A 15,004-nucleotide genomic window follows, 5' to 3' on the forward strand; every position below is an offset into this window, starting at 1 on the left:
TAAGGTCACAGCAAGAACGACATCCGAGAAGACCAAGCATTTAGCTGTAGTATTTTCGAAAGTTTAGCATGGCGCCCCTTCGTTTCCGCCTCAAAGGCGTAGCTAAGCGTGTGACATAGTCACACTATCATCACACAATAGGTTGCTTTGGCTCTTTTATAGAGTTTAACGTTTCAAAGAGTTCCTGTCCATTAAAGATGAAGGGGAGGGCAGTGGGCAATTTTGACCACCTAAGGTTCTTTAGCTTGGACGGACATGGAAGAGTAGTCAGCACACTAGGATTTCGTTTCCATCTAGATGCGACCGCCGCAGCAGAGTACAGGGCTCCGTTCCCCGTCAATAGAATATTCAGCGCTTCTCCCTCCAGGCGTGTTAAATATATCTGACGTTCTTGCTTCCTGATAAGCAAAACAAAGTATTGCCTACTGAAATTTTACCAACGCGATCTTATGAAAGCGCAAACTAGAGCGGACCAGTACTAATTCACTTCTCAGCGTTACGGTCTATTAAGCGCTGACGAAACTAAAGAAAGGCGAGAGAGCATAGCAACATAGCGCCGGACTACCGTTCAAACAAACACTGCAGCATGCTTCGCATTCTTGGAGAAACCGGCCTGTACAGTTATTTCCTATCCGGTTGGTTCAATATTGCCTTTCAGGTGGCAAAGATGGGATCAGGACTTAGGCCGCGGTGGATAAACTAAGAACGGGGAAAGGAAACAGGGGTTGGGGTAGTTACTTCCCCCTGTTTCTGACAACGACAAGCGTCGGTATGCTGCGTCAGAGGTCATGTGAATATTGAATGACTATGTCCTGTCTTCTCATAAATGCTGCGCTGCTTAGTTGTACACGGACAAATGAACTCGACAAACGCTGAGGTTAAGCGCAATCTACCAACTGAAGTTTTATTCCTTGGAATAGGAAAAAAGAAACACCAGCTCACGATGTAATCAGAGAATCGTCAATGCACATAAAACATAACAGTGCACTTTAGCAGCAAGAAGAACTATGGAATGAAACCATGACAATAAGAACATATGTAAATAAACACTTTATCTAAGCAAGGTATGAAATCGCACTCAACCCCCAATGGCTGGACTCCAGAACATTCCTGGCTGAATCTGTACTTTTGTCTGGAGGGCACTGCTCGTCGCTCGCAAGAGAAACACAAGACCATCCTTACGTCCTGAGATTCCTGCAAGAATGGAGTACGGAACACGTTCGCCAACCAATATCGGCGACAACGTGCCGAGAGAACACCTCCTGCCAAGGAGGTGCAGAGACCTGATGAGACCGTGACCATCTTCTTCGAAGATGTCTTGTGGCTTTGTGCGCTTTGTTCCCGCGCCGACCCCAGCTACCGAGGACATAAAGGTACGCGCTCTCATGCGAGGTGTCAGTGGTGAGAATTTCGGCGACCTGAATCGGGATCCACCGACTACAGAGGCCGCTACTGACGCCAAGGCGACGAGCATTGAACGAGCCCTGGCTTCACTGGTTGACCATTATCGTCTCCTCATTCCCCACGCCATCATACAAGAACGCCGTGCGGAGGTTCTTGCGCCTATGCGCCTACTGAATACGCCCTGTGCACAATTTTCCTTATGTCACTGCGCCACTTACCTCATTAAGGAGAACACCGCCTTTCAGTGTTCTGATGAACAGCCGTAGGCATTCGAGCATCTGAAAGGATGCCTGCTTACCTCCCCCGTGTTCGGTCACTTTGGCCTGGTCATCGAGACTGAAGCGCACACAGACGGTATCGACAGAAGCCTCGGCGCCGTGTTATTTCAGAAACAGAACGGCGTCGAGCGTGCCAGCAAGTGGGCAAGTCGGGCACTATGGAAGGCAGAAGCTAATTACTGGATAACTGAAAAAGAATGCCTCGCGGTTTTTTGGGCGATTACTACGTTGAGACCATTCTTGTACGGACGCCCATTTCTAGTTGCTACTGACCACCACTCCCCATGTTGACTCAGCACTCTCAGAGACCATGCAGAGCGACTTGCACAGTGGGCAATTCGGCTGCAGGAGTGCGAAGCATCGATAGTGTATAAATCCAGCCGCAGGCACGCCGACACCGAGTGTCTATCAAGAGACGCAGTCGATTCGGCACCTACTGTTCAGGACGACAAGAGTGAAGACACCTTTCCAGCAGCGCTCAGCACGGTATATACGAGGTCTGTTAGAAAAGTATCCGACCTTTGGGCGAAGAAAAAAAACTGGCACAACTGGAGCGTTGGAAACCTAATAATCTTCAAAGTGGTCTCCTTGGGACTCTACACACTTCTTCCAGTGGTGCTGCCATTGTTTGAAGTATTCCTAAAAGGGCCCTTTCGGAATGTGGTTTAGCTCAGCTGTCGTTGCAGCCATAATGTCCTCTCTTCTCTGAAATCGCGCTCCTTTCAATGGCCTCTCCATGTTGGGAAACAGCCAGAAGTCGTAGGGGGCCATATCAGGAGATTAGGGAGTCTGCTGAACTACAGCAGTCTGGGTTTTCGCCAAAAAAGTCTGAATCAAGTGCGAGAAATGTGCAGGAGCATTGTCGTGATGGATGCGCCAATGTCCTGGTGACCTCAACTCCGGTCTCTTGCGCCGCACAGCACCACGTAGGCGACGGAGGACATCCCTGTAGTTTTCTTTGGTCATTGTTTGACCCTGTGGGGTGCGTACTCGTGGTGTGTCGCCCAAAAAGAGTCAAAGAAAGCAGTCAGCCTGACTTTCAGATTGCTGCGCACTTGGCAGGCCTTCTTTGGTCTTGGTGGCGTGAAATGCTTCCGCTGTGATGACTGGGATTTAGTTTCCGGGTCGTACCCGCACATACAAGACTCGTCAACAGTGATTATGGCGTTGAAGTCAGGGTCACTGTTTGTGGAATTCAGAATTTCCTGGGAGACTACAACACGAAGCTGCTTTTGCTCCACCGTCAGCAGCTTCGGCACGAATTTCACCGCAACTCTCGCCATGGCCAAATCTTCGGTGATAATGGAATGTGCAGCAAAATTGCTCATGTCCACCTCTTCCGCAATTTCTCGGATAGTCACACGACGGTCCCGCATCCCCACAGCGTTCACTTCGGATATGGCCTGGTCATTTCGGCGTGTTGATGGCCGACCAGAGTGTAGCTCGTTCTCCACTGATGTGCGGCCGACTTTAAACCAATTGTACCACTGCTTAATCTGTGTGCTGCTCATAGCATCCTCACCGAAGGCCGTCTGAATATTCCGAATGGTTTCCACTTGGCTGTCGCACAGTTTCTGGCAAAATTTGAAGCAGTAGCGCTGCTCCTGTAGCTCCGCGATTCTCCTTGCAATAAAAAACCGACGAGAGCACTGCACACTGTCTCACTCAAACGCTGCGTCCCAGTGATTGACGCTATCGGCAGGCGGGAAAAAATTCGTGTATGCGCACGAAGGTTCACGGTCGGCTTATGCAAGCGCGCTTGTTTCATATCCATCAGGTGTTCGCAAAAAAAAAAAATAAAGTCGGATACTTCTTTAACAGACGTCGTATAGCAGCGCGGAAAGGACTGGACGCAGAACTTTGTGATGTGGTCACCCATTTGGACGGAGAAGAATACATCGTTCCATCCGTTTTCTTCGCGTTCTACCCGCCCTACACCCTACGCTACAATGTTCTGTACAAGAACTTCGCAGTGAGTGCGAGGTCGTGGCTGCTCGTTGTTCCGGCGGACCTACGGAACGAGTTTAGGGAAGTCTGCTGTGATGACCCGAAATCCGGGCAATTCGGGTTCAGTCAAATACTCACTCGAATTCGCACCAAGTACTACTCGCCGCAACTAACTAAGACGGTTCATCATTGCACCGGGGCCTGCCTTGAATTTGAAAGACGTAAGACTCCGCCGGTGCAGCCTGCAGGACATCTTCATCCCATCCCATTGCCGACAACTAAATTCCAGAAAATAGGCATGGATCTCCTTGGACATTTTCCTACGACCATTGCACGGAACCGCTAGATCGCTGTCATCACGCATTACCTCATGCGCTACGGCTAGTCGCGAGTTTTGCACTTGGAAGTAACTGCGGATGTTGGGAAGTTTTTCATCGAGGCCATATTCCTTCGTCCCGATGCGTCAGAGGTCTTGATCAATGATCGTGGTGCCGCATTTACGTCTCAACTAATGGCAAAGTTCTTGCGCTTAAGCCATACACACATCGCAGAACTACCGCATACCACCCCAGAACAAACGGGTTCACAGAGTGCCTCAATAAGACCTTGAAAGGCATGCTCTTTATGTATGTGGTTGTTGAGCACAGAACGTGGGAAGATGTTCTGCCATACATTACCTTTACTTATGGCACCGCCCTTCAAACAGCACCAGATTTTCGCCGTTCCACCTGGTTCATGGACGAGAAGTAATTACAATCCTTGACGCTATGCTGCTCCACGACCCAGAGGCCTACGCTTACGATGATTCCCAACTAATTGCCCAGCGCGCTGAAGAACCTCGACTGCTGGCAAGAATACGCATTCAAGTCAGCGCGTGGATGCACGCAGGTACACCCTACGGCATCGTGAAGTTCAATCCCAACCAGTGTGAGTGTGAACTGCAGTTCGCCGTCGTGGTGTCAAAGCGCTGAAACGCTACTGAAACGATACTTTGGGCCTCACAAACAGCTTCCTCGTAGAGACCGCCTCTACGAGGAAGCTGTTTGTGAGGCCCAAAGTATCGTTTCAGTAGCGTTTCAGCCCTTTGAGACCCCGAATTACCAGATGATTCCGATTGTGTCGCGAGCATCTCGTCGGCCCCCTCAGTCTGACGTTGTTCACGTGGCCGGCCTCAATCCTTACTGTGACCGGCACAGCACGTCTGCTCATTCTTTTCGTTCGACTTACGTTATACCATTTTAGTTATGCCTGTCTGCGCATCGGGACGATGTATCTTCAAGGGAGAGTAATGTCATGCGTGGCACGTATCCTTGCTGCTGACTGCTCGGGGCAGATCGGCAACGAAGAAGTAGAGGTCCGCGTGGACTGCGTGTTAACTGAATTCGGACCGTTTCTTACCCGGCTACCACTCTCTCTAAGCATCTGGTTCAGGACGCACTAGCCTGTCTCCTGGTTGCCTTCTAGGGTTGTCGCAAACGCTAGGGACAATATATGTGACGCTTAAAATAAATACATGCGGAGTCACTCCCGACAAGAGCCTACGTGGATTGCTTCGCTCCTGCCGCTGCGCATGCTCGCAGCCCCCGAGATAACTCTATACGGTGTCAGATGTGGGGGCTGTCTAGCCGAGATAAGGCACCAGCGTCTGCATGGGTGTATGCTCCTTTTCTGCGAGCCGAGGGGACATGACGGAAGGCACCGACTCAAAGAATTTCCACGGTATGTTCGCCCTTGAGCCACGGCCTAGCTTCAGATTTGGCCACAAAGACTCCTGACGCATCGTCAGGAGTCGAAGTGTCCACTATTAAATTCATGGGTGTCTATGGGAGCCGCTCGGCCTTGCGAGCCGCGGTCTTTTTGGCTGTAATGTTCGGGACCGAAGGTGCCCAAGGCGCCTTTGCTGGTCTAATGCTATCACGTTCTCCGTGCGTAATGTAAATAAGTTGTGATTCTCTTCTTCCTAGAATTCACCATAAAAAAAATGATGTCGGAAAAGGTACAGTTATCGCTGTTCCTTGAAACGTTATTTCGACTACTAGATTGTTCCACTCCAGCTTGTGGTGCGCTGCAAATGTGTTTACGTGGCTTGCCCATTTGTTCAAATTGAAGTATATATTGGACAAATTAATTTCGTGTTTGCGAAAGCACACTTTAAATATATTTCCAACATGCAAATGCGATTTCCTTGAAGCTATTTTGAATGCTAGATTCTTTTACGGTAGCTTTCAGTGTGCTGCAAATATGCTTGGCGAATCAGGCGATTTCAGAAGAAGATTAAGAGAACACAAGAACGGCGTCAACAAATGTCGCACCTCATCGAACCCGCTGGCGGAGCATGCTCGAGAAAAGAACCACTCCATTGACTGGGAGAACGCCACAATATTAGATACCATAAAACCCACATCGTCACGACTGCTTTTAGAATCTTTTTATATACAGACCACGGATCATGTCATTAACAGGACGAAGGGTAATCTCCCGGATAACTACGCCCACTCACTGCGTTGTCAAGTGCGGATATAAGAAGCGGCCCATTCTGTCCATCATTCATTGTGAACAAGGGACCCGTACGGGTCCCGAAACGTCAAGTTTTTTTATAAACCATCTTTTGGCGAGTGTATGTTTTATTTTACCACTATGCTTGGTTTAGTTGATTTGGTTTATAGGGTTTAACGTCCCAAAGCGACAAATGCTATGAGGGACGCCGTAGTGAAGGAAATTTCGGAAATTTCTGGAAATTTCGACCACCTGGGATTCTTTAAGGTGCACTGACTTCGCACAGAACAAGGGCCTCTACAATTTCGCCCTCACCGAAATTCGACCCCCGCGCAAGGGATAGAACCCGCGTTTTTCGGCACAGCAGCCGAGCACCATAGCCGCTGAGCCACAGCGGGGGATACATATATGTTTACAAGGACTGCCTGTTTATTAGAATCGTAGTATACTTCGCACGCCAATGCCTCGAAGAATAAAGCACCGGGCAAGACAACCCGTGCCGCTACTGTAGCAAAGCGTCACACGCCTGGACAGCTTGCCCGGCGGCGTCAGCCAAGCTTCAGCCCTGCGGCTGCTCGGGACAATTAGCTGCTGTGGGCCGAAAGAAAGTTGTCGCGTACTAAAAGTAGGTACGATTTTTGGCTTTGCAGAAAGGCAGTGACGGCTACTATTTTGGTCGGGTTCGCAACTCAGGCTGAAATTGTCGATTTATTCAAGTCACATTTAATGGTCTCTCCGTGTTTGTTAGTGTACACTGGGACAAGGAGGTGTCTGGCGTCGTCTACGTTGCCAGGCTTACCTACTAAGCAGGAGAATCAGACGTCACACTATAGGCCCCAGCAATGAAATGTAGGAGGTGTTCGGGTAGTTCAAAACGACTATTATGTGGAAACAGAAACTGGTAGATCAGTGGATGTATGGTGCATTACCATTGCGCCCCATTCTACTCGGACATCCTGCAAGTGATGCACCAGGGAAGAAAATGTCTGTGGGCACAGTCAGTTCGAAACAATCACTCGAGACTTCTTACGCGCAGTTGTTCAACGGCCTGGGCTCATCGCGGGAGAGTGCAAGGTAGCTTGGTAGCCGACTCGGTTTGTTTCGCGATTCACAAGGCACGTCGCGGGCTGCTTTTTCACTGGAATCAGTTAAGCAGCAGCTAGAAGGAACGGAGCGCGTTGGTGTGGTTAGGAATGTGAACGAACCGACAGCATTGTGTCCAGGCATAGGCCCAGTTTCAAAGCCATCTGGGAAGGTCGAATTTATGTCGATCTAACAGAGCTAAACAAGTGGGTGCACAGAGAGCGTTTGGTTATGCCCCACAGTCGACGACACTTTAGGTCGGTTAAGTGGCGCAGGTGTGTTCTCGAAAATTGACGCCCGTTCCGGTTTTTAAAAAATCAAGCTCGCACCTGATTTAATTGTTGACAGCGTTCGTTGCGCCGTTCGGAAGATATTGTGTTCAGTGGCTCTCGTTTGGGATAACGTCATGCCTAGAATCCTTTCAGAAGAAATTATCGGATATGCTGCAAGTTATCTGTAATGCCGTTAACATGGTAGATGAGTGCTAATATTCAGCTCGAACGAAGTCAAGAATAACGAACCGGTGCAGCAAACGTTGGTACGAATGGCAGGAGCTGGCATTACGCTCAGTATGGATAAGTGCGTCTTCGGAGTGACGGAGATAACGTTTCTGGGCTTTGTGCTCACCAGTCACGGCATAACCCGAATACACAGTCACAGGGTTAACCCGAATAAGACACTCGAAGCGCCGGTATACTTTCCGACGTGCGGCGGCTTCCTAGAATGGCCAATAACCTAGCTAGCTTCATTCCCGGCATGGCAGCGAAAACTGACCCTTTACGTCAGCTTCTTTTAAAAAACTGGGAATGGGCTTGGCGACATGTATAGGAGCATGCATTATCCTTCCTCAAAGCCGTTATATGCTCCCCCCCCTTCCCCCCGGGGAATGGCAAACTGCTTTGGCAAGTATCCCATACTTTCCGCCTACACGTTGTCTTGCAAGGGTATTGATGTGGCAGGTTCAACCTAATAATGGGGTCGTCCACTGGGTCTGAATGAATTGGCGGCGGAAAGATTCGGAGGATACATCAATCGTCTGAAGTTGCGGTTTTAGACTTCTTGGAAAGTCTCTTATTGAAGCATTACCACCTCGCTTCTAACCCTTCGTTTTGGTTTGATTTATGGGCTTTAACGTACCAAAGCGACTCAAGCTATGACGGACGCCTTAGTGAAGGTCTCCGGAAATTTCGACCGCCTGGGGTTCTTTAACGTGCGCTAACATCACACAGCATACGGGTCTCTAGAATTTCGCCTGCATCTAAACTCTACCACCGCGGCCGGGATTGAACCCGCGTCATTCGGGTCAGCAGCCGAGCACCAGAACCACTGAGCCACTGCGCCGGCTGCATCCAACGTTTCTGCATGAGGCTAGTGGGGTTCAATTTTACAGTTGGGTATGTGCCCTGCGCAAGTGTAATAGCAGCTGATGTGTTGTGGAGGGCACCTTTTCTAGGACAGCAGACCGGCTATGATTCGCTAACAGCGTGCTTAGAACTTTTGTAAAAGGCTGCCTCGACAACGTTGTCAAGGTGGAACATTGTGAACAAATAAGGCAAGCTCAGGTAAATGATGAAATATACAAAAATTCTAAGATAATCTGCCGAAAATCCTGGCAGAAGTTTATTTCGTTGCCAGTGGTCTTGGGAACTTACTGGCCAGAAATGGCCACACTTATTGTCGCCGAAGGATCACTACTAAAAGAGAACAGACTGGTTATCCCTAAGAGCATGCCTATTGATGTCTTTATCCGCTTCGTTGGGAGACATAAATGCACGGAATGATGCTGAGACAGTGCGAGAGAGCCTCTTAAGGTGCTGGGTTTAGCGCATAACTGGTAGTCTGGGTGACAAATTGTGAGGTGTGTGCACAGCACAGAACAAAACGTGAACTGATGGTCCCGACGCCTCCTCCACGAAGGCAGTGGCGCAAGGTCGGAGTAGATCTATGCCAAATCAAAGAACGGCATTATTTTTTGTTCATTTATTTCCCGGATTCGCAGAGCTAGCTTTCGTCTCAACATCGAGAAGCTCTACGGTTATCTTGCACTTGAAAAAAGTATTTTCTCGAGACACTGATTTTTAGGAACTGTCATGTCCGATAACGGTACACTTTGTATCCGAAAAATTTATAGCGCTCACGCGCTTGCACGCTTTCTGTAACGTTAAATGAGGTCCAAGAAACCCGCAGGCCAATGGCCGGGCAGGGAGCATGATACAAACAGCGAATAGATTGCGTTAGAAGGCTCATAATCCGACTCTTTCTCTCCTAGCTTGCAGAGATATCCCGGCGCCCTTGGGCAAAAGCCCATCACAAGTGCTGATGGGAAGGCGTTAGTGCTACGCTAACTCCGGACCCTCCAAGCTTGGAGCCCCGTACATTCAACCTAAAGAAGATATGAAACCGCTACTGGGCACTCCGAGAAACACAGCGAAGGAACTTCAGTGGTCGCTATGCGAAACAATTGCTGCCTCTGAGAGGAGGTACCACAGTGTGGGTAAAGCACTTGAAACAGAGGGCGCAAATCGTTGGTATGGCAAATACAGCAAGGTTTTATGAAGTGATGATGGACTCATGGCTGGTGTGGTAGAAAACCGCAAATTTCTAGTGATTTTAAGGTAGGAGTCTACGAATCCGAGAATTGTAAGGGGTAGCTATGAATTTTCGTCTCAAGGAGGAACACCTTAAGCCGGCAGTAAGGAAACAGGTGACTTGGAAGCTCGGAATGATGCGAGTCCGACTAGAGCGAAAGCAACATACACGGACTTCCCGTGCGACAGCCGGAACGCTACGGGACAGGTAGCTAGGTTTGTGTGCTTGGTTTGTGAAAAAAAATGTATTTCTGTGTATTTGTTGTTACATGCAACGTGGGTTCGTGTTGCCGTTTCACCATTCTTCCTACTCTGTTGAAACAAAAATAAAGAGGGAAATGTAGCGATGGCAAGCGCCAAAATGTTGCGTAACTGTCATTTTACTGCTGAATCTTATATACGAATGCGTCTCTCAGAATAAAGACATGCAGGGTCACTTCCGCTAAGAGCATTCGTCTATTGCTTCACTCCAGCCGCTGCGCCTGCTCGCAGCCCACGAGATAATGAAACATGCAATGCAAAATGCTACAATTATTTTGAAAGCTTTAATATTACCTGTTTCTATAGGCCACACACGAGCCCATTAGTTTGAAATGCCATTCTATTTGTGCAAGCTGCGTTCAAGGTTTCACTCGGTTAATTTAAATCAAGACAAAACCTCATAAATGCAATGTTAAGAGGAGGAGCCTTCTCCGGCTCCTGCATAAAAAACAGCTTAGGCGATTTCCAGTAACTAGCATACAGCGAACGCAAATTATGCCTTCATGGCTAGCGTGCGAAATATAAAAAAGTGCGAAAACATTTGCTTGATTTCCTAAGAGCGCGTGTGTGTGTGTGTGTGTGTGTGTGTGGTGTGTGTGTGTGGTGTGTGTGTGTGTGTGTGTGCGCGCGCACGCGTGCGCGCGCGCGTGTGTTTGCGCGTGCGTTTGTGAGCGCGCATAATGGCTCTTGCTTCAGCCGCATCTGCATTTGTCGTCCGCAATTAATGATATCAACGATATCAACAATGTAGAAATCTGGCAACTACTGAACCAAAGTGTCTGGCTGATTAACATGCAACAATTATCTTGCATTTTCACAGTAAACTTAGACAAATATCTGTTGATAGTAAAATTAGCTAGTAAAATTAGATAGTGAATGGTTATTATAGAGCATTACAGCAATTTGGGCTTCAAGCTAGTTATTCTATAGAGGTTTCGTAAAGTGGACCTAAAGCTGCAGGTGAACAATGATGTGTAAAGTTTTCTTTTTGGTGCGCTACCTGTAGATTGTACGCTGCCTGTTGACACAATTCACCAAAATATGTATATTTGCTAGTCATATGTGGACTTGGTCAAGCCTTTTACGCCTTTATCTTTCTAACCGAATCATTGCTGTCGAATTTCACGACGCGCTTCATCTTTCATTACCTAATAATCCAAAGGTGAAACAACGTTCCTTTTTAAGACCGCTTGAATTTTTATAGCGTGAGCTACATTGCCCACAGACTCGCCGTTTCGCGTGCTCTCTTTTTTACGTCCACACTGCGCATGCGCGAGGAGCAATTGTGACGTCACTACGCACGGCGGGCGTGCCTCGCTGCGCGCGCTCACCTTCCTTTCCTTAAAATGATCGGAGCGTAAAACGTGTTCAGCGCCAACGCCAATGAACACAATGAACGCCGATGATGATGATGAAAACTTTATTTGGAACAAGTGAGTTTTGGACAAGTCGGTCCTTGGGCCTCCGCACGGCCCCACTGCACTCAAACGTTCATGTCCCGGAGGGTCATGACGCTGGCAGCGCGGCACGTGGCGATGGCTTGCTTGGCCGGGTCCTCGGAGCGCAGTAGGGTCTCACAAGCCTCCCAAGTGATAAGGTGCTCCAGGCCCCGCGGGGGAGGATCCGCCGGGCACAGCAAAAGAATATGGTCGAGAGTGGCTTTGGGGTGATGGCAGAGGGTATATAAGGGGAGGGCAAAGTGCCTGTTTGGAGCCGCCTCCAAAGTGTCTGATGGTAATTGTTGAGGGAGGGATGATGTGGGGGGGTACAGCCGACGCTCGGCTTTGCAGGCTTGCGTCATTTGACTGAATGAGGGGATGCGCTCCCGCGAGAACCCCAGGTCGGAGGCCGCCGGTGCCCGGTTGAGAGAAGCTCGGGCTAAAGCGTTGGCGGCCTCGTTTCCGGGATTCCCGGAGTGGGCAGGCACCCATTTCAGCTCCACAGGGCGGGGCGGGTGCGCGGCGAGGGAGTCCAGTATGCGAAATGCAGGGACGTGAACTATCCCGCGAGCAAAATTTAGTATGGCAGTTTTAGAATCTGACAGTGTACATCGAGCCTCCGTGCATGTGATGGCCAGGGCAATGGCGGCCTCTTCGGCCTCCTCGGAAGTGGCAGCGGGGGATATGTGAAGGGTGGCAATCCGTTGGAGGAAGGGGCTGGTGACGGCTACAACCGCGTCCTCGCCTGTGCATGCAGCATCCACCCAAACGGCAAGCGGTTCCGTGCGATAATGTTTGTGGAGCTCCGAGCGCGAGCTCAGCGTCGGGGTTCGTGGTAGGTGGGGTGCATGTTTTTGGGAATGCCGACGGCGTATAGCTTCAGCGCCGCGTTTCTGGCGCTACCTGTCACTACCGCCACTTAGCTTAAAGCTTGGTTGAGGTGAACACTGTTCCAAGAGGTCAGTTATGCGCCTTCCCTCGAGTTCAGGTGTCCACTGAGATGTGGACGCCTGGCCCTCACCTCACGCTACGGATATCCTGGCTTAGCAGAGCTAAGCCAATGCCAATTTTTTATGTGCATAAATTAAATCATTTGGTATCATGCCTCTCAAGCACTATTTCCAGTGTTTACACGGAGCCAATAACAATTTTTACCCGAGATAGCAACATAATCGGCCTGATGGTAAAAATGAAATTAGGAATAAAGAATACTGCCTAATGGTGTGAAAGTAACACCGTACAGATCACCCCAAAGAAAAGTATTCACGTGAAAGGCCACAATATTCTAAATTCCGAATCTCCAACATATCTTGAATATAGTTTCGCCTAACACCGCGTCAGATGTTGCCTTCCGGATGGTGGCGTTACTGAAATATAGCTATTATTTGGAGCGACATGCCATCTTATTCTTCATCGTCGGAACTGCTACATGTCATCGTGAGGTAAAACGCATGGCGGCCACCTGTCACATATTTCTCATCTTGCTGGTCAAGGACTTCAGCTTATTTTCGTGAGCCCATATGCATCTTCTACTCCGCACGTTTGCGTCGATTTTATCAACCTACCACAAAAAGGCTTGCGTAAATTGAGTATAGGGTCACTTATTCACATCGCTCGTACAAATAATACCGAAAACCTTTCAATTTTTACGTCGCTCCTCCTCTCACACGGCCATATCCGCCGGCTGTTTGTAGTAGGCAAAATTCCACAATGAAAGATCCTACTAATTACTGTAAACAAATCGCAATTCTTTTCCACTCTACTGCTCTGGAATTCACTGATAATAACTATAAATTCAGGTCGCTAACAGCATCCACTCATGAGTCGGTAAAAGCTACCAATTTGCAACCCACTGATATTGTACAATACGTTATCTTTCGTCATTCTCTTTTATATTTGTGAACCGTCTTTAGTAAACATTCTCAATATCTGCGTCAATTAGGTGTCATATCTGGATTTTATTACCTTTTCCATGCTTTCGGTCTTCATATCTATAATTGTGCGATTCAAGCTTTACCACTTTGACCAGTGTTCATTCATCATTCATTTTTGAGACCCGCCGCGGTAGCCCAGTGGTTACAGTCCTCGGCTGCTGGCCTGAAAAATGCGGGTTCGATCCCGGCCGCGGCGGCCGAATTTCGATGGAGGCAAAATTCTAGAGGCCCGTGTACTGTGCGATTTCAGTGCACGTTAATGAATCCCAGGTGTTCGATATTTCCGGAGCCAATCACTACGGCGTCCCTCATAGCCCGAGTCACTTTGGGACGTTAAACCCCAATAAACAAGCAAACATTCATCTTAGAATTTCCCCACCAGTGCTTTATTTGTTTAATTTATCCCCATTCAACCTTCTTGAGAAATGCGTTGGTATGACAATAAATATTAAATTATGGTTTTCTGGTAGCCAAATACTTTGGTAGCGCCCAATTGTTTAGAAAAACTCACTAATTTTTTTTACGCTTTATCATGCCTATCTACAAGTCGTATGCGTTGATTTTGGCAGATTTTATGACATGAAACACCCCTTATATTTCTGACTACGGGGCCTTCTTTATTTTTTTTTTCCTAAAGTTCGCACTCTCTGTTACTTGTATTCTTCTTTGAAATCCTGGAAAAATTAACACCAGAGACATTTGTAGCTGATACAACACGTGTGTAGCATAAATGAAATCGAAATATACACGTTTAAATTCCTGTAGGATTTTTACAATGGATTACTAGAAATTTTTCTTGTAGTTCGGTTAACCATCTCTTAAGTAACAATCGACAATAGCTTCCGCCTGGGATCCTTTTTTGAATCGATTCAAACTGCGTTTCCCGGAGTTTCAATGCTTTTTAAGAAGGTTTCGATCCCTCGGCAATCAATTCGGGAAAGGCTACATATGAATCTCCTATTTTCCAAAGAAGTGCTAGATCTCCCGATTGCTGGAAACTATTTGAACAATGATGCAGCAATGATTTCTTGTTGTCACCAGTTGTGTCATTGTTTTTGAAATCAAGCAGCGAAGGAAGCTGAGAGAAATGACGGGAGAAATAAATGTTGTATATCTTTCAACTCTAGCGTCTGCTCTTAGCATGGAATAAGACGGGAAGAAGGACACTGAGCCACGACGAGCAAAATACGAATCATTTAGCCAGCGGAAGCCGAATTCTCTAGAGTTCTTTTAAATTCTAAGGCACGAACATTCTTCGTACGAACTGTTAATCAAACTCGCTTGGATTTCCTCTCCAGGCGCTAATATTATGGTGTTTCTGTGATGTCACCTCACTTTGCTTGACCGCGTTTCATACAATGCTGCTAGCACACCTGTGGGCAAAGTGCTAACAACTTCTGAAATTTTTACGTCGTATTCACTTCACTGGTAACGAATACGCATGAACAATTCTCCCCTTAAACACGACAGCGTTACTGAAACTTCAAAAGCTCTGCTGGCATACACTATATCTGGTTCCTCTTCGTTTTTCAGGTAACTCATCTTGCACTCCTTTATTGTGGGCTTCTAAATAT

The sequence above is a fragment of the Amblyomma mixtum genome, chromosome 9 (genome assembly GCF_055824585.1).
Source record: "Amblyomma mixtum isolate Tamu chromosome 9, ASM5582458v1, whole genome shotgun sequence".
NCBI lineage: Eukaryota > Metazoa > Arthropoda > Arachnida > Ixodida > Ixodidae > Amblyomma > Amblyomma mixtum.